We start from the raw sequence: 25,931 nt of genomic DNA on the forward strand, positions 1-25,931 counted from the left end.
TAATAATACACAAACACTTACAATTTGAAATTTTCATTTTTTTACAGATTGGCCCCTGATGAAGGTACCAGTAAGGTGCCGAAATGCATTGGGCTCACCAAAGAAAAGTTCTATGGTCACATTATAATGTAACGCTGAAACGAGTATTTGATAAATAATGTTACACTAGAAATGCAATTGTTGTAAATGTATATTGTTTGAACATTGAATGCATTATGAGAAATGGTAAAAATCACTTGTTGGATTAAAAATAATTAGCAGCAACAGTAAAGCGTGGTGATTAGATTGCACAAGTAAGTAAGCGTGAATAAGGTGCAGAGCACCAAGTGCACAGTGCGTGATTAGATGGGCCAGCATACCCATCATAACTGACTATAAAATTGAAAGACATCTGGACTGGCTATCCCTTCCCGTTCCTTCTCTCTTCAAAGATTTCTCCAGGCTATTCTTGTTACTTTGGAAGCCCATATAAAACTATTTAGCTCTCCCTGTAGTTTCTTAAACCAGTCTTTTTAAATTAAAGGGAATTGTGTTGAATAAAAAATGAATTTTGGCAATATTGTCATCTGTAGAATGTTCACTCGACCCAAAAATGACAGTGGGAGTCTAGCCCAAATTAAAAAAGTTTCCTGGTCTTCAGTACCACTTTTTCAAAATTTTGCCTGCTATTGCCTCAATATATTTTTTTACGATAACACCTAGGTATCTTATCTTCTCTTTCAGTAAAGGGTTGTTACTTTGGGAATTGCATTACATAATTTCCGTTTTCTGACAAATTACTTGATAACCTGAAATCTGTCCGAACGGTTCTAAAACATCTAATATTGTTGGAAATGAAGATGACAATTGTTTTGTAAAAATCTTTAAATCATCTGCATATACGGCAACTTTCTTCTCCCAGCCCAGATTTTCGAAAGGAGAGATCTGTCGGTTAGCTCGGATTTCACTAGCTAATGGTTCAATATAAAAATCAAAGAGGAGCAGGGAATGTGGGCAGTCCTGCCTTGTACATCTAGAGATCTCTATCGTGTCTGTCAGGTTGCCAATAACCAATGATCTAGAGGTGAGATTTTAATATAAAGATTTTATTGCTCCCAAAAAACCAGCACCTAAGCCATACTATTCTAGAAATCTGTATAGGAAAGTCCAGCTCACCCTGTCAAAGACCTTGGCTGCATTCAAAAGTAAGTACTGACAATTGAGATGCAAACTGTGTTGCCAGATCAACTGCCCTGAACAACTCGTGTGTCAAATTTAAAAATCTGCCTTCCTTTAATAAATCCCTTTTGATCCTAATGTATCAATTGATCTGCCACTTTCCCCGATCTTCCGGCTAAAAGAGTCTAAACTTTATAGTTGCTATTTAACAACACAATAGGCCTATGCGACTCACAGCATTTTGGGTCCTTCCCTGCTTTTAGCAGAACACAAAAAGGTGCTTCTTCCCATGATTTCGGCAGATCTTGCGCTTTTTGGAAAATCAAATTTAATAAATGGTTCAGAAATGGGCCACTTCCTTTTCTAGGGGTAAATAGATTTCATTTGGTTCTGGGTCAGCTGCTTTACCTCTTTTTATTTTCCTTATTGCCTCCCTCACCTCCATAATTGTTATTTCTGAGTTTAGTTCCTCCCTTGGCTTAAATGTCATAGTGGGGAATTCATACTTCACAATGTAGATATTAATTTGATCCTTTGTTGTGAATGTGTCCACCGTATATAAATCTTGGGAGAAATTGACAAAGGCATTCTCTTTCTCTCTACTGCTTGTGCTAGGGATTCTCTGCCCTGCCACCCAGTTTACATGGATCCTATTGTGGGTTTTTTCTGTTCATTGGGGCATATTTACAATAACTGGCGCATCCCTGCAAGTCAGCAGGGATGCGCCAGTTTTTTGTGCGCCACAGCTCCGCCATCATGGATGCGCCGCATTTACAATGCTGTGCACCATGGTGCAAAAACGGCACAGATGCGTCACGCATCTGTGCTGTAAAAGTGACGCATTGCTGGAGTTGCGTCGCAAGCCCAACGCAGCTCCAGCAATGCTCTGGGGGCCCTATCTAGTTAATGCTGCGTCAATCCTGGCGCCTGCTTCAGGCAGGCGCAGGGTTTTGACGCAGCATGGGCCTAAAAGTGACTGAGTGAAATCTTGTAGATTTCACTCAGCCACTTTTAGGAGGCGTTCCTGCGCCGGAACGCCCCCCCCCCCTGCACAGGAACGCCTACATGTGGCGCAGGGCATTACAACGTGACGCATCTCCCAGACTCCCAAAATCACCTTATCTCACTTTCACACTTCCGATTCTGTCATCAAGCCGATCCTGCTTCTGGAATCAAAGGTAAGTTGGTATGAGTGACCTGTCCACTTGGCTGTTTACATTAGCTCCGGACTCATGTGTTTTACATCACTCACACAAGCAACAGCATACCAATGTGCAATGCGTGTTGATCTAATGATGATGTTAAGAAAATTTAAACTAACACACCTGTGCAACCACATTGTGTCCATAACTTTGGTGCTAGCTGACAACAAACAATGCACACTTGCATCAAAGGGACAGCAAATCTAAAAGCAGAAACTCACTATTTAGGTGTGTTGAAAATAATTCTGAACATTTTCATAATTAAAAAAATCATTGGGATAAGGTTAAAGTAAGATCATGTAGACATTTCTCTTCACAAGGGGTAACCATCAGCCAAACATTACCTTGGCAAAAAAATGGAGGTCAATCAATCAATCAATCAAAATACTTGTAAAGGGTGCTACTTACCCGTGAGGGTGTCAAGGCGCTGAGGGGAGGGGGTGCCGCTACTGCTCAAAGAGCCAGGTCTTGAGGAGTCTTCTGAAGGCGAGTAGGTCTTGGGTCTGCCGTAGGTGTGTAGGGAGGGTGTTCCAGGTCTTGGCGGCGAGGTAGGAGTAGGATCTGCCGCCGGAGGTTGTTCGTTGGATGTGGGGAACATCGGCCAGGGCGAGGCTGGCAGAGCGGAGCTGGTGGGTCGGGGTGTAGAAGTTGAGTCTGCTGTTCAGGTAGGCTGGTCCGGCGTTGTGGAGTGCTTTGTGTGCGTGGGTGAGGAGCTTAAAGGTGATCCTCTTGTCGACGGGGAGCCAGTGTAGGTTTCTCAGGTGGGGGATGATGTGGCTGCGGTGGAGGACGTTGACGATCAGTCGGGCGGAGGCGTTATGGATATGTTGTAGTCATCGTAGGTGTTTGGCTGGGATTCCTGCGTAGAGTGCGTTGCCATAGTCCAGTCTGCTGCTGACGAGGGCATGTGTCACCGTTCTTCTTGTTTCAGTCGGGATCCACTTGTAGATCCTGCGGAGCATGCGGTGGGTATTGTAGCAGGAGGAGGAGATGGCGTTGACCTGTTTAGACATGGAGAGGGAGGAGTCGAGGATGAATCCTAGGTCAGTGGGTGTCGGTGCTATACCCAGTGTGGTCGGCCACCAGGAGTCATCCCAGGCTGAGGGGGTGGGTCCGAGGATGAGTACCTCCGTCTTGTCTGAGTTCAGGTTCAGACGGCTGTTCTGCATCCAGTTGGCGCCGGCCTTCATTCCTTCGTGGAGGTTGGTTTTGGCGGTGTGCGTGTCCTTGGTGAGGGAGAGGATGAGCTGGGTGTCGTCGGCGTAGGAGATGATGCTGAGGTCGTGTTGGCGGGCCACTTGTGTGAGGGGGCCATGTAGATGTTGATCAGCGTCGGGCTGAGGGATGAGCCCTGGGGGACGTAGCAGATGATGTTGGTGGCCTCGGATCGGAAGGGCGGGAGGCAGACGCTCTGGGTTCTTCCGGAGGCGCAGGGTTTTGACGCAGCATGGGCCTAAAAGTGACTGAGTGAAATCTTGTAGATTTCACTCAGCCACTTTTAGGAGGCGTTCCTGCGCCGGAACGCCCCCCCCTGCACAGGAACGCCTACATGTGGCGCAGGGCATTACAACGTGACGCATCTCCCAGACTCCCAAAATCACCTTATCTCACTTTCACACTTCCGATTCTGTCATCAAGCCGATCCTGCTTCTGGAATCAAAGGTAAGTTGGTATGAGTGACCTGTCCACTTGGCTGTTTACATTAGCTCCGGACTCATGTGTTTTACATCACTCACACAAGCAACAGCATACCAATGTGCAATGCGTGTTGATCTAATGATGATGTTAAGAAAATTTAAACTAACACACCTGTGCAACCACATTGTGTCCATAACTTTGGTGCTAGCTGACAACAAACAATGCACACTTGCATCAAAGGGATAGCAAATCTAAAAGCAGAAACTCACTATTTAGGTGTGTTGAAAATAATTCTGAACATTTTCATAATTAAAAAATATGCGTTCCAAATCATTGGGATAAGGTTACAGTAAGATCATGTAGACATTTCTCTTCACAAGGGGTAACCATCAGCCAAACATTACCTTTGCAAAAAAATGGAGGTCAATCAATCAATCAATCAAAATACTTGTAAAGGGTGCTACTTACCCGTGAGGGTGTCAAGGCGCTGAGGGGAGGGGGTGCCGCTACTGCTCAAAGAGCCAGGTCTTGAGGAGTCTTCTGAAGGCGAGTAGGTCTTGGGTCTGCCGTAGGTGTGTAGGGAGGGTGTTCCAGGTCTTGGCGGCGAGGTAGGAGAAGGATCTGACGCCGGAGGTTGTTCGTTGGATGTGGGGAACATCGGCCAGGGCGAGGCTGGCAGAGCGGAGCTGGCGGGTCGGGGTGTAGAAGTTGAGTCTGCTGTACAGGTAGGCTGGTCCGGCGTTGTGGAGTGCTTTGTTTGGGTGGGTGAGGAGCTTAAAGGTGATCCTCTTGTCGACGGGGAGCCAGTGTAGGTTTCTCAGGTGGGGGATGATGTGGCTGCGGTGGAGGACATTGACGATCAGTCGGGCGGAGGCGTTATGGATATGTTGTAGTCATCGTAGGTGTTTGGCTGGGATTCCTGCATAGAGTGCGTTGCCATAGTCCAGTCTGCTGCTGACGAGGGCATGTGTCACCGTTCTTCTTGTTTCGGTCGGGATCCACTTGTAGATCTTGCGGAGCATGCGGTGGGTATTGTAGCAGGAGGAGGAGATGGCGTTGACCTGTTTAGACATGGAGAGGGAGGAGTCGAGGATGAATCCTAGGTCAGTGGGTGTCGGTGCTATACCCAGTGTGGTCGGCCACCAGGAGTCATCCCAGGCTGAGGGGGTGGGTCCGAGGATGAGTACCTCCGTCTTGTCTGAGTTCAGGTTCAGACGGCTGTTCTGCATCCAGTTGGCGCCGGCCTTCATTCCTTCGTGGAGGTTGGTTTTGGCGGTGTGCGTGTCCTTGGTGAGGGAGAGGATGAGCTGGGTGTCGTCGGCGTAGGAGATGATGCTGAGGTCGTGTTGGCGGGCCACTTGTGCGAGGGGGCCATGTAGACGTTGATCAGCGTCGGGCTGAGGGATTTGCCCTGGGGGACGTAGCAGATGATGTTGGTGGCCTCGGATCGGAAGGGCGGGAGGCAGACGCTCTGGGTTCTTCCGAAGACGAAGGACGTGGTCCAGTCAAGGGCCTTCTCCTGGATTACGGCTTTTAGGAGGCGTGTATTTAGAGCGCGATGGCAGACCGTGTCGAAGGCGGCTGACAGGTCGAGGAGGATGAGGGCTGATGTTTCGCCACTGTCTAGTTGGCGCCTGATCTTGTCTGTGGCGGCGATGAGGGCTCTCTCGGTGCTGTGGTTTCATCTGAACCCGGACGGGGACGGGTCCAAGATGTTGTTGTCTTCCAGGTGGTGGGCCAGTTGCATGTTGACGATTTTCTCGATGACCTTCGCCGGGAACGGGAGCGAGGAGATGGGCCAGAAGTTCTGGAGGTCGTTGGGGTCCGCCTTGGGCTTCTTGAGGAGGGCGTTGATTTTGGCATGTTTCCAGCTTTCCGGGAATGTGGCTGTTTGGAAGGAGATGTTGATGACCTTCCGTAGTTGGGGTGCGAAGGCAGCGTCTGCTTTGTGGAATACGTGGTGTGGGTACGGGTCTGACGGAGATCCTTGCGTGTCTCGTCGCCATTGACGTTGGACCAGGAGGTCAGGCGGTTGGCTCTGGTGGTGTTCACAAGGAGGTGGGGTCTGGCATAGTAGGGGCAGTCATGGTGTTGAAGCTGTCACGGATGTCAGCGATCTTGGGGTGGAAGAAGATGGCTAGTAAGTTGCACAGTTCTTGTGAGGGCGGTTTGTCGTTGGCGTTGGCGCTGGGGTTGGAGAGTTCTTTCACGATGCTGAAGAGCTCTTTGCTGTCGTGTGCGTTGTTGTTCAGGCGGTCTTTGAAGGAGGATCTCTTGGCTATCTGATGAGGTGGTGACGTTTGCGAGTGGCGTCCTTGTGGGCTGCGCGGTTGTCTGAAGTGCGTTCGAGGAGCCATATCTTCTCCAGTTTGCGGCAGGCACGTTTGAAGGTCTGTAGCTCGTCGGTGAACCAGGTGGCTCTCTTCCTGGCGTGGTTGTTCGACGGTTTCCTGAGTGGGGCGAGGGTGTTGGTGCAGTCGTCGATCCACTGTCTGAGTTTGCGGGCTGCGTCGTCTGGGTTGGTGGGGTCGGTGGGTGGGTTCTGGGTGAGGGTGGTAATCAGCTGGTCTTCGGTGACTTTGCTCCAGCAGTGGCGAGGCAGTTGTTGGGTGTGGTGGTGCGTGGTTGGTTTGTTCAAGGTGAAATGGATGCAGCGGTGGTCGGTCCAGTGGAGTTCGGTGGTGTGGTCGAAGGCGACGTGGGTGCCTGTGGAGAAGATAGGGTCCAGTGTGTGGCCAGTGGCGTGGGTGGATGCGGTGACGAGTTGTCTGAGGCCGAGGTTGGTGAGGTTGTCGATCAGGGTGGCGAAGTTGGCGTTCTTGTTGTTCTCGAGCTGGAAATTCAGGCCCCCAGGGAGGATGTAGTCTCTGGAGGGTGCTGGCGTGGTCGGCGATGGAGTCGCTGAATTGTGCTCGGGGTCCGGGCGGTCTGTAGATGAGTGTTCCTCTGAGGTGGTGGTGGGGTCGGAGTGGATCTGGAAGTGCAGGTATTCGGCGGTGTTAAGGCGCGATCCCTGCGGGTGATCTTGTAGCCGTCCGGGATGGCTATAGCGAAGTCGGGCACCAAGGAGTCATTCCACCAGCTCTCGTCAGGAAGGCCATGTCTGGGGCGAAGGTGTCCAGCAGCTCCCAGGGCTCGATGGCGTTTGCTTGCAGAGCGGGTGTTGAGGAGTATGCATCGGAGGTGTTTGGGTCCGGTCCTTGGAGGTTTGCTGGTTCTGTCGCAGGTGAAGCTGGAGGTGTGGCAGTTGAAAGGTCCGTGAGTTAGTTTCGGTGTGGCTTGGAAGTAGGTGTGGTTTCGGCCGGTTGAGTGCGTAGAGGGTGCTGGCATCGTAGAGGAGTCTGGTGTTGTCCTGGGGTTCTGGCGCTGAGCGCGGTCCAGGCACGGACGGGCGCTGATGGGCTTGCCTCTGGCACGCCTCCGGTGAGCCAGTGGCGCGGTCGCGCAGCGGCCCCCATTTTAGGCGGGGAGGGAGGGAGGAGCAGCTGGGAGGCGGGAGCGGGACGGAGAATGGATGGTGAGGGGGCGGGGCCGCAGGGGAGCATAGGCGGGAGAGCGTACAGAACAGAAATAGGGGTGGAGGGCGAGCGTTGGCAAGGGCGGGGAAGGTACAAAATTAAACCAAAAAACTAAATAAAACACAGTACAATGCACAGAGCAGAAAACAGTGGCAGAAACGAACACGCCATAATTAACTGGCACAACTGGGCACAAATACTTAACACAAATAGCAGTGCTGCAGGGGACTGCTGACGAACGGCACGATCAGGGGGTGCAGCAGGACCGAACTCCTGATGAGAGCAGCAGCGAGGGGGAAGGCAGAGGCTCACAGGTGGTGCTGTGCGGCAGGAGGGGGGCGACCTGGCCTGCAAGCAGGCTCAAGGGTCGCTCCTACTGCTGTGCAGCGGCCGCCATTTAAGGCTGGGAGGGAGGGAGGAGCAGCTGGGAGGTGGGAGTGGGGCAGGGAATGGATGGCGAGGGGGCGGGGCCGCAGGGGACCAGTGGCGGGATAGAGTACAGAAGAGGAAAGGGGGTGGGGGGGCGAGCGGTCACAAGGGCGGGGAAAGTACAAAATTAAACCAAAAAATTAAATAAAACACAGTACAGTGCACAGAGCAGAAAACAGTGGCAGAAACGAACACGGCACAATAAACTCGCACAACTGGGCACAAATACTTAGCACAAATAGCAGTGCTGCAGGGGACTGCTGACGAACGGCATGATCAGGGGGGTGCAGCAGGAACAAACTCCTGATGAGAGCGGCAGCGAGGGGGAAGGCAGAGGCTCCCAGGTGGTGCTGTTCTGCAGGAGGGGGGGCCACCTGGCCTACAAGCAGGGTCAAGGGTCGCTCTTATATTATAAGCCATACTCCCACTTAAAAGCCATACTCTACTACATCATGCATGTAACTATTCCCCTTGTCTACCTTAAGTCCTGTAATGTATACTACATCAATGGTCACATCATATAACAAGGTGCAATGTGTGTATATATATATACACATGTCACACAAAATGCCCTGAAGCTTGGAAGCACACTCGAAGTCACTCTACCTTCCTGCTTTTTCACGTGCAGTCTGCGCTCTGTTCCACATTTTATTTAGGATGCCTACGCGTTACAGGGTTTCCACGACCCCTTCTTCATGGGCTAAACAAACAACAGCATTTCAACTTCTCATGCTTGCATTTCTGGTTTTATTCATTTGCAGGTAACGTATGCATTTTCACAATCATTACAGTGTACGATGGGACATAGAGTTCCTTTACTGAGTTCAAATGCGCAGTCCGTAATTTTAAATTTATCATTACCTATAGTAGGTTTGTGTCTCAGATTGGCAGATTTCATTTAGCACCGTGTGACTTGCTGATCCAATTTTGATAAGTTCAAAGTTGCAGCCTCGCCAGCTGGTTACAGATTCTTTCCCAATTGGCAATGGTACTGCTTCCCACGGCCGGACCGCCATGTAGAAATGTGTCACACAAAATGCCCTGAAGCTTGGAAGCACACCCTGAAACGCTTCAGGCACCATAACTCACCTGGGAGTTGTCGGAGAGAAGTATCCAGATAAGCCGGAGTAGTTCCTGCCATCATACCTATCAAAAATATTTACTTCACATCTTTAAATGAAACATTGCTAGAATTCAAACGATGGTAAAGCAAAATTAATGCCAGGGGCTAACTTGGTGAAAATCAAAATAGTGATTTAATAGAGAGTATTTAGCCTTACGGCTGGAGTGGTTGACCTTGAAGCTGGTGAATCGGGTTTGAGACTCGGCAATGAAGCTCAACATCCCGTGATTCTGGGCAAATCACTTAATATCCTGTGCCTATGAAAAATGAATGTGTCCTTGTGTAACGAAACTGGTGCTCATGTAAAGCGCACTGATACCTGATATCTTCGGGTCTAGTTTGAGCTATATAAAACTCTAAAAAATGGCGATACTGCTCTCAATATGTTCAAAAGAGAGAGAACAAAACCAAAACCAAATGCAGTCTATTTCAAATGTCCAAGTCCTGTGTATTGCTGTGCTGTGAGGTGCTTGCCTCCAAGAACACTGCCAGTGGAACCTCCCCATGAAGGGGTATCTAGTGGGCAGTGCTGTCACCTCAATTGTGTTACTTGGGAGGTGTTAGTTTTGGTTTCGGAAGGATGTATTTAGTTTTGGGTAGGGTGGATTTGCTTTTGGAAGGGGTGGGATTACCCCACATGGTCCAATCACACCAGTAGGTGCCTTAGTGATTTACAGACTCTGCTACTAAATTTGTCCTTTAACATTTCCAGTTTGGATCCCCAGGATGGTTGTTATGGCAAAAAAGTTCAGATTCACGCCAGCTTCGCTTTCTGGGTTTGTCCCCTGGCTATACACAGGTTAGGGTGGATCCCCGTTTTGAGAGTGACCATTCTGTCACTACCTATTCTGTAGGCAAGCTATGTCAGAACTGTCTCAAAGACTCCACTTTAGTGTCATTTAAGCTCCATTTGTCTAAATTGACTGACCATGTTGATTTAAATGACTTTGTGAAAGGTCCTGCAACAGGCAGATCTAAGAGATGGATTTATGCCATTTACAACGAAGTTTGGAAACTGTCTCAAATTGAGGCGGCTTCTAGATTGAAAGCTATTGATCAAGCTAATTTAGAAAAAGTGCTTGCAGTTGTAGATAATAGCATTAACACACTTTCTTCCCGAATTAACACATTAGATAATATTGTTTCTTCTGTCGTTGATATTGTGCAAGATAATGTCCCAGTTTTGTACCATGGTCAAAATCAATTGCGTTCTATTACGCAGTTTGCATGGACTTTACAAACATTGAAGGCTGGGAAAGTGCCTTGGAACTGCATGAACACTTCTTCGCTATTTCTGCCCTTTAATTTGACTGTTAAACAACAATTTATGTCAGTGAAAGATGCTACATTTTCATTATTGCATATTGAAAAGTTATAAACTTTACCGTTTTCTGTGGGTGAAACAAATTCTGCAGTTTGGCTTATTCATGGGTTAATAACACTATCTTTTCCACTGTTTAAGTTTGAAGCTTGCATGAAGCATTATGCCATAGGCATATATGAACCATTAGGTAGCGCATACCTCCATGAAGTTTGGTCTCTGCCGTTTACCTAAAGGTGCCTGAGGGAGGGTAAAGAGGTTTATTTAAAACGTGAAGATTGCACTTCATCTCCCGACCACTCATTGGTCTGTCGGAATATACAATTGCACAGCTCTTGTAATTCAGACGCACCAAATTTTGCCTATATTTTAAAAGGTACACCCGCCCGGCTATTAGACCTACTTCCACGTTGTTAGCGAACGGTAGTTATTTATTATTAAATAATGAAGATTGCTGCAGTATGCTTGCAGGGATACCGACATAGTGACTGTCTCCCAACGTGTAGTCTGTTGTAAGAATGTGCTGTTTCCTCCTCCGCATGGGAAGCTCGATATATACATCTGGCCTTTCATTCCGACCTTGAAAGCAGAGTTTAACAAGATGAGTCGAATAAGGGCTCTTTAGTGTCAAAAAGCAATCGCCCTTACATCTGTGCGTGAAGCATTCGTCCTTCACGTGGCTAATACTCATACCGATGTACACGCCCTACTGAATACTGATTTCCCCCTGCATTTTGGAGCATTGATTCACACTATATTCAATGCCTCATCGACCTCAGTATTGGCACACTTTTTTAAAAGTAGAACGTTCTGGCCTTGTGACTTCATTCCAAACTATATTTGGTGTGATACCGGCATTTTTCATTCTATTTTTTCCAGCCTCTTTTGCGGTTTCCCATTAATTCCTGCACTGGCTGCCGGTGTGCAGCTGTTCATTTGTCTGCTTAAAAATGGCTGTACGACCTGTGTCACACGACAATCTGCCTGGGCTGCTGCTGTTTCGCAACCGTATGATTGATTACTATGGAACGCTGCCTCTGGCTACATTGAATGCATCATCTGGATTATCCTTTCGATTTTCCTATTTTGCATGTGTGCAACCTGTCTTCCATTGCCTGGATTGCGGGTTCGAATGGGCTCTGGATTTGTGTCTCTGCAATACTGTGTCTCCCAACCCGGATTATGATCAACTGATGAGCCCCTTATTTGCTCATGAATTGCACTGTTCTGACATCGGGATTATGGCCTTTGCAGCGATGCATGGAGTCGTAGGTAATTGAAATATTAGTGCAGTGGTACATGCCTTTCTGGCACGCAGTTATATGGAAGTATACCCGAGTTGTCCTCTGATGGTGCTAGAGACTCCGGCTATTGAAGAACATGTTGTTTGTTCCTTTCTATTACTGAATTGGATGGCTGTAATGTTTTCAGATGAGAACAATGACTTCCTATTGGAGGCAGTTGCAAGGTTCTGTGCCTATACACTGTTGAATTGAGGTGGCATTTTTTCCTGCTTCAAAACGTGTACTGGACTCAAGCTTTTTTCATTATTTTTTTCTCCAAACATTCATTGCGTTTGAAACTGAACTGCCCCGACATGGATATTAAATTATATGTGGTTAAATAATTTGGAATTTACTTCCAATTTTCAATTTTGGCAAATTTGAACTTGATTCTATCTCTTGAACTTGAACTCTAGGTTCCTGATTTGCCCCCCTGTTTGTACGTGTTCAGATCAATGGAGGGTGTAGTGAGCGCTGAGCCTTGTTTGCGCACATTGCTATGTTAGCCTAGGCCTATTAGAAGTTTAAACACCATTTGACCTTTTGCTGCTTTTGCACACAACACTGCATACAGCTGTTGTTGTAAGTTAGGCTCCATGAATTACTTCACATGAGAAAGGCTTGTTTTCGGCATCCCTAGGCTTACATTGTGACCCCAGTCTGCACAGTGAGTGCTAAAGCCTCCAAGGTTATCATAACATGTAGCTGTTGTTCGGGCTGATCGGCTCATGTTTTAGACATAACATACATGCAGCTGCAGCCAACTGTGATTCTGGCGCCTTTAATATTGCACTGTAGGCATGATTTCAGGCACTTGGAGAAAATCCAATTCCCAGAGAGAAAGAGCTTTTGCAGATCCTGATGTGATTCATTCCTGCTGATCTTGGAGGTATGGGGGTCCCCTATTTAAGCGACCTTCTACATTTTATAAAACATAGTTCCTAGCTAGAAAGGGTGATATACTAGGCGCTATACAACGTGTTTTCACCATCATTATAATATGATTTCGCCTTTTGTGTTTTATGGAGTTGTAACAATGCTGATCATCATATTATTTCTAATCGTATGTCTGCTTGTGTTAGAAAAAATACTGCATCTTAGAACAAGTCATTAAAATAAATATTTTAAACTTTCCCCTGTCTCAATTTACTCCTGTTGTGGACTGATATGAGAATAACAATCGAAAGAGTGTTCTTGATTCCCTCCTTTCCTGAGTAACCTAAGTCGCTTTATCTGGGTTGTCTAATCATTGGTTCCTTTGCTATGAAGAGCTATGAAGAGCTAATGTGATACTGATGCTAGTTGGTTAGGGTTTCTAGGTACTGAGGTGAGTTTTTTGGTCCACCACAATTCACTAAGGTCCTGGGTCTATGTGCACAGTTCTGTGTCTGAGCAGAATCCCTGCAACAATGCCACAGTGACCTGAGGTCATCCAATAGGATGGCTAGAACAAAATCATTTAAACAGAATCCACACAAAGCCCTGCAATCAGCAGATGGTCATCTACCGAAATTACATATTGATGAAATGATGGTCAAGTAATACAGCAATATGTGCAGTAGCAGAAATTAGTTGATATGAAAATGCTCATTTCAAGCTGTTGACACTTCCTAATTGAAACTTCCTCATATGTCCACTGTCAGAATAGTCCATTCAAAGCTGTACTTAAGTAGCTTTGCTATGTAGCACACTAAAGTATACTGGAGGCAATCTGGTACAGCGTTTTATTAGATTTGTCAACATATATCCACAAGCATAAGAGTTCACTTAGGCCTAGGGACATCCACAATTCAGCTTGTTACCAGTGACAGCACAATTCCTTCATTGCATACCCAAAAGACAATAGACAATTGAAGGTTGTTGAGGCTCAGGGAATCTCCATGACATAAAGAGGTAGTTTCACTTTTATCCTAATGGAAAGGCACAGCACAGTACCCATTTATATTGCAAACACAAATTGCCTTGTAATAGTGTAGACACTTACATATGATTCCTACATTTCTGCATGTCTGTCCCTGATGCATCAGAAAGAATGGAGCCTGTGGTTTGTACTTCGCTCAATGAAGTCAGAAATATTAACTAGGACAAGATGATATAAGGGAAAACTAGCTTCTAAGCTGGTCCTTGAGTATCACATCATGGTGTGATCACAATGTAATTATCAAACACTTTCCATCTTTGTATATCCACAGAATTACTCAAATCTAACAGGTAAACAAAACCACCAGAAATGTAAACAATATAAACACAATTTATTAAAATACCTCACAAAATTTATCCTGAGCTAACACAAATATCACTTTGCAGCCAATTGACAGATCACTTTTTCTTTCTTTATTTCATACGTAGATTGTTCACAAAGCAGAGGTTTTGTGAACAATCTACGTATGAAATAAAGAAAGAAAAAGAAGAAAACAAACAGCGACTTGTGATCTGTCAATTGGCTGCAAAGTGATATTTGTGTTAGCTCAGGATAAATTTTGTGTTGTATATGAGGGCATTGACTGGTTCATGCCTGCTGTGTTTAGATTGGTGGCCTAAACTCTATCCTTTGAGCTTTTATATTTGTTCCTTTAGATTACTATCACTGTTACCCGGCACAATTACAACCCAGCCATCAATTCCTTTGTTTGTTATTAAAATACCTCCCTATCAGGGTTACAATCTAAAAAAATGCACTTAAAATATATTCACATAGGTGAACCAATCTAAAAAAGTCAAAGGACAAAGGTCGACGCTGCGTTTCGGTGTTTGTTTGTAGTATTTACACCTTCTTCAGGACACTTTGACAGTTCAAACATAGTCTAGAATTAAAACAACATTATTTTAGATACATATTAATTCAGTACATCAACTATGATACATATGCAGTGTTTACTATACATTCTGGTGTACGTTTTGCCCTATAATTAATTCTACCTGTTATTTTTACAACACGTTCTTACTTAAGGACATCCTCTGAGTCTCTACCTTGGGTATGTTGTTCTATGGTGACGATAACACCCTTTTTTTTAGGCATTCAGTTGGTGAAGTAAAGACCCTCACATTTAAGGAAAGTTTTATTTAGAAAAATGAAAGTGGATACCTGATGTTACGAAGTTTCTCTGTTTATCAATTAGAGAACTTCTGAAGATAACCGGATGTCTGTATAACATCTATTTCTTCTATTTGTATCGTACCTTTATGAAGGAAGTTTGAGAAAAAATATCTTTTAATGACGATCACTACACTCATCCTTATTCTAGTGTAGTCTCAGTTCAAATCTTGTGAGGTTACCTGTTATCAATTCACGGTAAAAGGTTAAAACCACACGGAGGAGCCACCGGACTTTTCTCTCAGATAAAATCTCAGACGGGGTAGCCTTAGGTCCTTTTCTGAATTTAGGATCCCTGTAAAGTAGGATACATGTGTGTAACTGGACTCTATGATAAGCCTTACTCAATAAAAACCACAAAATGAATCCCCCACTTACCACAGCTATATGTCCGTTTTCATATCGCTGTGTTTAAATTTGTTGATTGTATTTCATCACCTATTGGGATGGAGGGAACGTTTTTAAATTTCATACTGTTACAACTCTTAACGTTTTTATTCAAAGTACTGCTTGCGTTGTTGTCACCAAGTTTATTAGTTAATTTAAAACTAGGTCAGTCCTCTCAGCTTAATGAGGCTCATATGGAGACCTCAGGGTATGTTCTTCAAAGTGTTGTTATTCAGATAAAAACATATTCCAGGTTGTTGGTCTACCCCAAAAATATTTTTAAAAACCCTATTGCTGTTTATCTCACTCGTATAGAATAAGGCTCCACTGCTTAACTCTAGTGTATCACAAATTTAGTGCGCCGGGTAAGCGTTCTCTTAATCAAGGGTCTTGCATCATTAAAGATTCTAACGCGCCTCAGTTCGCATACCTTTAAAATTGTGGTCAGCCTCCCTGCTCCTCCATGTTTCGAGTCATCCAGATAAGTAATTGCCGAATTGCGCGGTCTGCTTTTATGCCGCCTCTGCCCTCTTTAACCCGGTAGTGGAAAAAATGTGCCGATTTAAATTTTGTTTAAATATTTATATTTTTATTATTTCATCCTAATTTTATAGCTGGCCTTCAGGGAGTTTTGTATCGACACCTAACTAAAAAACGTTATACTTAGAAGCAATCAAGTAGTTTGTTATCCATGGGTCGCCGGTCGCGTAAACCGGAAGTCGTTACTTAAAGGCGAAGCATATTCTTGTCGTCTATTAGAGTATAATTTCGTTCTAACGGTGATATGGGGGCCAATAGTAGTTTCTTTTCTCAAACTCTACATTGATGTATACTTCCCCATAAACGATTGGTACCACTAATATTTACCATGCTCCTATACCCAAACATGCCGGCCATTTTGAAATGGGGGTAGATCATAAGACCATAGGCATTTCGGAAGCTATCCCCTGCTTCTGTATTAGTATTGATCATGTTAGACACATTAATTTTTGTCATGTTAAGGGATGTTCTTGAATTATATGCAACGCCTACGTCTATAATTCTGTAATTCTTTAGACTTATTCACCACTTGCAACAATCTCGATATATACCGTCTATGGCGCCTCCTCATCCGAGGACAAACTATTAATTATCATGGACTTAAAATGAAGCATTGTGTTGTTTTTCAATACTAAGGTTAAAACAATATACATTAAACCATATGTATACACCCCACATGTTCTCATATACTGTTCTCAGTCAAGATTCTTACAGTGTTGATATAGCTAGTCTAATAGTATACAATACTGCATGTAATTCTATTAACATCAATATTCGCGCCACACATCTTATGTTCTATTTACCCCACAGTTAGAATTTGTTAAAGGCAGTTGACATAATCGGCTTAATGATGAGCAACCCAATGCTGTGATAACAGATAAATACTAAATCTATGCATAGAGAGGAGCCTAATGTTCCTTGATATTTAGGAATTGCATTCTCAAGTGTCTTTATAACATTCATTGTTGAAAAACAACTGCTCTGTATAGAGCTTATTCTAAAAAATGTATTACGTATAGTTATTTTATTCTATTACCAGTTAGTCAACCAGAATCAGTAGGAGCGATAGATATTCAATAAAATCAGTCTTTCCCATTCTTCTTTATTATTCAGACCTGTCCTGAAGGTATTAAAAAGGGACATAAAGAACTGATGCATGTCACTAGTCAATATATGAACCTTGCCAAATTGACATGTACAGTTCACATAATTGAATACTCCCATAGCTCTGCCATGGAAATTCAAATAGTGACAAAATACTTTAAGTATTCTTGTCAGGTACTTCATTGCTTTATCATTTGGACCTGTCCAATGACATTGAATAATTGGCTTAGGGTATGTGTCATCTTCTTACCAATGTTCACACAATCCTGTCTGTGGTAACACATGAGCTGTATACCTATCACAAATAACTACTTTTAAATGCAGATTGGCCTACACACACATTTTGGATGAAATCAGACATCAACCTGTGAAGTTACTTAGATCAGGTTTGAAACAGTAGTGCAGATGATACTACAAAAGGGAATGGTACACATACCATCATGTTTTGCACTCTCATGTTACGGTAGATTCTCAATTCACCAATGGGAAGTATTGCCCAGTCACTACACCCAAAGTGCACTGAATGCTATGTCACATGTAAGAGGGCCAGTGTCACATGAGACATAGTAGTGAGGTAGTCTCACTCCTGACACAATGAAGCCAGTGTTCTGTTTGGGACAATTGTCTCCTAAAACATCAAACAACTTTAGGTGATGTATAACTTTAGTCAGCCATGTGTCTGCTCAAGTCCAAAATTGGCAGTTAACTGGACTCTGCTTTGTTCCTGGTCTAAAAGAGAATAGGGAAAGTACAGCATCATATACCTACTACCCGCCCTACACATTCAACAACTCTTATAGTGCATTGGACATGAGTCACCCTCAACAGGAATGGGAATGTAACTTGTAGAATTCTCATCAGGACTTACCCCCTTATAGCTGTTGTTGAGCCCTCATCTGCCCATACAGCTTAGAACAGACCACCTCCAGTATGCGGGCCATTAGGGTGGTCATGGTGTGGAGTGTGTCCCGCATGCGTTGTAAAGACTTTCCCAGATGGACCTCTGTGATCTTTTGGTTGCAACGCCTCAGTTTCCCCAACCTCTACACCGCTTGTAGACACTCCGGCTCTGCACCTTCCTGACAATGCCCTTCCATAAGTCCTGCTTCTGATGGGCATTTACCTGTATGGATACAAGAGAGGAAAAACAAGCTTGTAAAGGCAAAATTCGAGTTATCAGTTGTGATGTGATACATTGCAGATACATCTAGCACACTAATTTCTCAAAAGTTCACACACTTTGTGTAGTTTTCAAACGCTGCGCACTACTAATACATGGATGTAAGCATTTTCATTCAATATTCTGACTATCCTCATACCTGGTCATGTCCAAAACTGACTAATATATTGAAGGCCTGGCCCATCTTACATGTACTATGATGTGAGAAAATATGACACTGGAGAAAACAATGTGGCCTATTGAAGGCTAACCAAATTTTGCATTATTGTACTGACACCTTTACAGCCAGGACCCTTCAACTTGATGGCTACGGTCCATAGAGCCTGGTACCCTAGCATAGGTGACATCCTATGCCTGAGGTCACTACCACATGTGTCAGTGAGAGCTTGCTCTCTGGGGGTGTGTAGACATACTTACTCATAGTTGGCATATCATACTATGGGTGATGGAGTATGTGCTGCATGTACTAGCATGACAGGACACACCTTTTGCCATATGTGGCACTGTTACAGGGATGATATCAATATACCATTTCTTGACCTGTTGGATTGGCTGAATATAAAAAAGATGATGGATCATCTATACGACACCTATTATGAAGCAACCAACAATCTGCACTGTTAATGTGTCACATGTGAGATAGAGCTGTGCAGTGCTTGTAATACTCATGGAACAGTGAAAACATACCTTTGGAAGTAAGGGGCCTGTCATTAGGAAATTAAACACCTTGGGAATGTAGTTCAATGGACTGAAGTATCAGGTCATGGGGTAACCACAATCACCATGCCAGATGTAGTCTATGTGATAACAATCTAGGGTAATATTGTTTGTGACCACTCCATTTGTGTGCATCAAGGACCTACAGATCAACAGGTATGGAACTTTGGGCATCAGTCGTATTGCCACAGATACTCAACCCCAGCCTGGCACATGGTTCACTTCTGACTACGCACAACTCATTGCTCACTGCTGTCTGCAGGCTGAGCATACTGATGTCACATGACCAGCACATTTCCAACAGTTCAAAATGAAAAAGTTCAGCTTGGGGCCATCCAATATGTGAACTCAGGCTATGGGGCACTCTAAAGGGGTCTGTGAGCTTTTGCTAGCTACCAAACAAAAAGAGTATGCAGTTCCTAAGGGGATTAGAGGTGGACAATTCTGGGGTGAGATCCAATAGTGGCTAACAAGAGGAAGGGTGGGGAATCTTTCCTTTCGGATTGAGGGGCCCTCACATACCCAGCACACTGGGTGTCATGCTTCATCATAGGGCATGCTCCTCGTCAGGTCGGTGCTGCAATACCCCGATGGGCAACCTAAGTAGGGTCTCTTTGGCAGAGATCTTTTATTCCTTGCTGTATAGTGCAGTGTGTGTAAGGGGCCCTTAAAGTATAGAAGTATACAGGTATAGGTTCTAGTAGACCTTGTGGATTAAAACACGGAAATGGGAGGATCAGGGAGACTAATTGTAATGATCCTGCCTCCCCCCTGATTAAAATCAGTGTGGCGACTGTCTACAGCAATGTTGCAGACAGTTGAGTTTAAATTACTTTGGTCAACATGTTTCTTGCCCATGTAGTCAGATGGATCTTGCGGCAATTCTTCAGGACCTAAATAAAATGATGATTCTACACTCAAGTCAGTGGTAATGTGGTGTGTTAAACTAGTTTTACCAGTTTTGTTGCACCAGAAGGGTGTGGTATCCATAGGTGCAGTAGCCAATCTAAAAAATACTCAAGACTGGCCCCATCGAATTGCGGCATAGAATCAACACGTTAAAGTAACAAATGTCGCTGTCTCGCACCCACTCAGCGGAGGACCTACCCAGCGGTGCCAAAACCGGGATGCGGCACTGCAGGGTAGGTCCTGCCACAATTCGATGGGGCCAGTCTTGTGTAAGACTGTACACATACCTAACAACATCCTTATCTGCTCAAGACAAACACAGCTCATGCTGTAAAGCTATGCAATTGTATTCACATTCAGCATTATCAGAGTTGTATCCATATCACAGGTACCATGAAATTGATAAACACATATGGACACACTAAGTAGAATCTAGGGCTTTATACACACTTCACATCCTAATGGTGATGTTTGATTTATAATTCATGGTGCTCAACAATTACTAACATGAGTCTCCTATGGATGGACCAACAAATGATACAACACTACATATACCCAAGCCTGGAACTCAGGGGCAAATTGTAGCCTGTGGAAATGGCAAATAGGGAGTTTCACAGAGCAATATATGCATGTCAGATAGTTACCTGTTCCTCTGGTGAGCAACAGAACTGGCCATACAGGGAAAGGACCTCATCAGTCAGCATATCCAGTTCCTCAGCAGAGAAGGCAGTGGCTCTCTCACCTGCTTTGCCTGGCATGCTTGTTCCCAGAGGTGGCAAACAGCAGCTAAAGTGGAAGAGGCCTAGTTGATACTAGCAGTGAGGTCTTTTTCAAACCACAGCATAGATGTACGTGACAATCATCAGACACGGGCACAGCCATTAACCCTCTACCATCACAATCCCCAGCTTTAGCCTTTAGCTGTGTCCGTTGTGGATTAAAACGCCCTCAGTGAGGTCAAAATCCAAAAAACAACAATAAGGTGCTAATAATACTTTTTGGGATTATAATTTACACAACTATGTAGCTGACAAGTGAAGCTCTCAATGGGGATTATTGGTGGATGTGGGACAGTAGACAATTAATATTAATCCCGGGCATCGTACTCCGCTCCACCAGTGGAGTTTGAGGAGTTTTACCAACTCCGCGCTCCGCTGGGAATGCGAAGTTGTGCAAAACTCTGAATCCGTGGCAGAGCGCAGTACAAGGCCAGCCTCCATAAAAAAAATTAAAAATACCACTTACCTTGTCTTCTGACTGCCCGCTTGCATGCTCGGTTCAAGATGTAATATGTACTGGGATGCGAAGAGGAGGACGATGGAAGAAGGGAGACACCGTGGAGAGGAGGAGGGCAGAGAGAAGATAAGGTAAGTGGTTTAAAAAAATGTAAAGGATTTTGTGGTCCCGGGGTGGAGTGGAGCTCCGCGTAGTTCCACAGAGTTTTTGTTTAACTCCGTGGCACTACGCAGAGCACCACTACGCATACTGTGCCCAGGGTTAATTAATATGTGAATAAGCGAAGCGGTTGCTGACTTCTTCCTCAAAAAGTCAAACAAGATCGAATCTGATCTAAGGTCTGCTGCACTATTATTCTCACCCCCTCCTGCCTCCTCCCTCTAAATGCCCCCTCCCAGCCTGCTTGGTTTCTCTCCCAAAAACAATGCCTCTTGGAGTCAATTCACACGCCTCAAGGACATTACCATCCTCAACCATCCTCAACACTCTCTCGACCATTAAACCCTCAAATCACTTCAATGACTCCGTCCCTCTCCCCCCCAACTTCTATAAAGAAATGATAGGCGCATTAGCACGCTCTGGTCCATGATATCAACACCTCTCTTTGTCAAGGCGAGATCCTGGACTGCCTGAAAGAGGGGCTAGTGCTCCCCATCCTTAAAAAACCCTCGGCTGACCCTGAAGTCCTTAATAATTACAAACCAATCACAAACATTTCTACCCTGGCTAAAACACTGGAGAAATGTGTTCATGAACAACTGCGCAGACACATTGAGCAATTCCAGCTCCTCAAACAATTCGGTTTTCGCACTGGCCACAGTACTGAAACGGCCATCACTCACACAGTGGATGACCCTCTCACTTTACTGGACCAAAATGAAGCCTGCCTATTAATTCTTCTCGATCTCTCATCTGCATTCGACACTGTCAAGCATGACAATCTTCTCCACCTCCTTGAATGCAGAATGGGACTCTCTGGCACGGTCCTAAAATGGTTTGCCTCTTTCCTCAACAATAGAACACAAAGAGTCAAATCCAATCAGACTCTATCCAACCGCAGTCCCTGCCTGCTGGGTGTTCCACAAGGGTCCTCACTCTCACCCACGCTCTTTAACCTTTTGCTGGAACCGCTGACGGTAAGTCTTAAAGCCTCCAACATCCAATATCACATGTACGCCGATGACACCCAACTGTACATGAAAATATTCACCCCCGAAGACATCAATGCTCTCAATGGAACCCTGCTCAAAACACTAAACTGGCTTACTTCCAACCATCTCAAACTAAATGCCCTCACAACGGAATTCCTCCTCATTGCACCGGCTAGGCAAACCCTCACTGTTGTGAAATATCTCTCTAATCTCACCGCACTCAACTGCACACCACATCTGTTGACTCCACAAAATCACTTGGAATTCTGCTTGATAAGAACCTAAACATGAAAGAGCACAAAAGAGCATCTACCAAAGGAGCGAACTTCCAGCTGTGCATCCTAAGAAAACTCAAACTCTACCTTCCCCATGAGGATTTAAAATTGGCAGTACAAGCACTGGTCATCTCCAGACTAGAATATGGCAGTGCTACTTAATGCGGACTGCCGAAACTCAGTTTAGCCCCCATCAGAGCTTCTCTAAATGTGGCTATGAGACTCACCACAGGTTCCAAGAAGACCAAACACATCTCGCCGGACCTGAAATCACTCAAATGGCTTCCTTTTGAGGCAAGGATCCAATTAAAGATTGCTTGTATGACCCATAGAGCTCTTCACTTTAATACCCCACTCTACCTGACAAATAATCTGGAACTTTCTGGGGGCTCCCGGTCCACAAGGAGCACCGGTACCTTGCTGCTCAAGCCAAAGAAATTCAATAGGCTTAAAACCTACAATGGTACATTCTTGGACATTGCCCCGAGAATCTGGAACGTCCTTCCAGTGGAGACAAGGCTTATTCCATCCACATTCGCCTTCAAAATGGAAGTGAAAGCGCTACTAATCAACAATGCGCTGATCTGAAAGCTTTGCTCCTCTTACGTCGAGACTTTCTGGCTATCTTAACTATTACATTTCATGTGTTACGACCTACTGTAGCCTGCAATAATGTCCCTTTTGTTCTTGATGTATATTGCCCTAATTTTCTTTCTACCCTAGACTTCTCCCTATTTTCCACCATTATGTCATTTTTGCTCTTGTTGCACATTGACCTACTTGTACCTTCATTTGTCTCCTTGAGCTGTGTTCCTATGTCTTCTTCAACTGTATGTAAAGCACTCTGATACCTACTTGGGTCATGTTCGCCCTAAATAAAACCCCACTCTACCTGACAAATAATCTGGAACTTTCTGGGGGCTCCCGGTCCACAAGGAGCACCGGTACCTTGCTGCTCAAGCCAAAGAAATTCAATAGGCTTAAAACCTACAATGGTACATTCTTGGACATTGCCCCGAGAATCTGGAACGTCCTTCCAGTGGAGACAAGGCTTATTCCATCCACATTCGCCTTCAAAATGGAAGTGAAAGCGCTACTAATCAACAATGCGCTGATCTGAAAGCTTTGCTCCTCTTACGTCGAGACTTTCTGGCTATCTTAACTATTACATTTCATGTGTTACGACCTACTGTAGCCTGCAATAATGTCCCTTTTGTTCTTGATGTATATTGCCCTAATTTTCTTTCTACCCTAGACTTCTCCCTATTTTCCACCATTATGTCATTTTTGCTCTTGTTGCACATTGACCTACTTGTACCTTCATTTGTCTCCTTGAGCTGTGTTCCTATGTCTTCTTCAACTGTATGTAAAGCACTCTGATACCTACTTGGGTCATGTTCGCCCTAAATAAAACTTATAAATAAATAAATGTGTAATGCTTTCTGAACCAGTTATGTTTTGTCACATGACTTTTGGTTCACTCTTCACATATGTTACTGTGGGCACTGTGACCAAAATTGTTTCACTCTACACATAGGTACATTCGGAGAGAGAGGAGAAGACAGCCTCCAGTGTACAACCCATTTCCAGACCTTCAGACCATAGAAGAAAGAGATATAATCAAGAAGTTCTGTTTGAATAGGCAAACCATACTGGATTTATGTAATCAGTTGGAGCCTGATCTCCTTTTTCACAACAGTAATCCCACATGAAACCCACCGGTTGTCAAACTTATGACATCATTGCTTTTTATAGCCACAGGTTCCTTTCAATACACTGTGGCAATATCTGGTGGTATGTCACAACCAATGTTAAGTGGTGTACTACAAAACGTGCTTTCGATACATAGACATCTACATCCAGTTCCAAAAACAGTTCCAAAAACATGAGGATTGAGCCAATCTGAAGGTTTACTTCTAGAGATTTGGGGCCCGATGTAGGTAGCCCTTTACCGATCGGAATCGGCCGAAAATACCGATTTTCGGCCGTTTCCGATCGGTAAAGGGCTATCGAGATGTAGGGGCACATTTTCGGTAATTTTACCGAATCGTTATCATTTCCGAATCGGTAAAGTTACCCAATCGGTAATATTTACCGATTCGGTAATGATGACGATTCGGTAGAACTACCGAAAATGCAATGTAGGTAGCCAATGTTCCATCAGCACATGGCCTACAGAATCGGTATTTTACCATGGAATACAAATCCATGGTAAAAAACCGATTCCTGTGTACATGCACATCTGTGCATGTACACATGTGCCATGTGACAGACAGACGTGCCCTTAGGGCATGTCTGTGTGCCACATTGCACACATGCCCGTTTTGGGGGTGCTAGAGGGTGTCAAAGTGACACCCCCTGCACCCTTGTGAATTCTTAAATTACCGATTCGGTAAATACCGAATCGGTAATGCCTAATCATTCCTATGGGCTTCAAAGCCCATAGGAATGAATGGGCATTACCGATTCGGTATTTACCGAATCGGTAATTTAAGAATTGTTAAGGATTCGGTAACGAATCAAGATGTTGGGACCTACATCCCATTTACCGATTTTTGAATACCGAATCGGTAGGATTCGGTATTTCAAAATCGGTAAATGGGATTTACCTACATCGGGCCCTTGATCACCAGCCACATGTGGTTGGAACCATTGATGCACCCATATTGCTGTAGTACCACTGTAAGCCATGAAACAAGTTTAACATGACAGGAAGCCCTTCCATTCTATCAATGTGCAAGTTGTCTGCTTACTAGATTTGTATATCTCAAACATCTGTGCCCGGTTGCCAGGGCAGGCCATGATTCCTTCATACTGTGGAACAGCACCATACCCTAGCTGATGTCATAACCATTACCGCAGAGGGACTGGCTTTTTGGTAAGTATGAACTTTCCTACCGTTGTGTGGGTGATGTCATCTAGTATAATCAGAAAGTGCATTACTTATTGTTGCTCTTATGACTGTCTTCCATTTGGGAGACTCAGTGTATCCCAACCATCCATAATTGTTGGCACCACTGATAAATCTAACAATGCCAGGGGAAGTCTACTTCAATGAGATACACGGAAAGACATATTCTATTGTCTTTTTCTGTACCTCCGTTGTTTCTTTCTACACTTCTCTTGCCTCTTTCTGTCCCCTCTTGCATCTTTCTGTACTTCACTTGCCTCTTTCTGCACCCCATTGCCTCTTTCTACACCTCACTTGCCTCTTTCTGCAACAGTCTTGCCTCTTTCTGCATCTCACTTGCCTCCTTCTGCACTTCTCTTCATTTTTCTGCACCTTTCTTGTTTCTTTCTGCAACTCTTTTGTCTCTTTCATCACTTCTCTTACTTCTTTCTGCACCTCTGTTGCTTCCTTCTGCATGCCTCTTGCCTCTTTCTGTACCCCTCTTTCCTCTTTCGGACCTCTCTCTGCACCCCTGTTCCCGTTTTTTGCACGTCTTTTGCCTGTTTCTGCACCCCTCTCACCTCTTTCTGCACTTCTCTAGCCTCTTTCTGCATGCATGTCTGTTGGTTCTTTCGGCTCTTCTATTATCTCGTTCTGCACTCATCTTGACTCTTTCTGCACCTCTATTGCTTCTTTCTGCACCTTTGTTGCTTCTTTCTGTACTTCTCTTACCTCTTTCTGCACCCCTGTTGCCTCTTTCTGCACTCGTCTTCCCC

This window comes from Lissotriton helveticus, chromosome 5_1 (assembly GCF_964261635.1).
Source record: "Lissotriton helveticus chromosome 5_1, aLisHel1.1, whole genome shotgun sequence".
Taxonomy (NCBI): domain Eukaryota; kingdom Metazoa; phylum Chordata; class Amphibia; order Caudata; family Salamandridae; genus Lissotriton; species Lissotriton helveticus.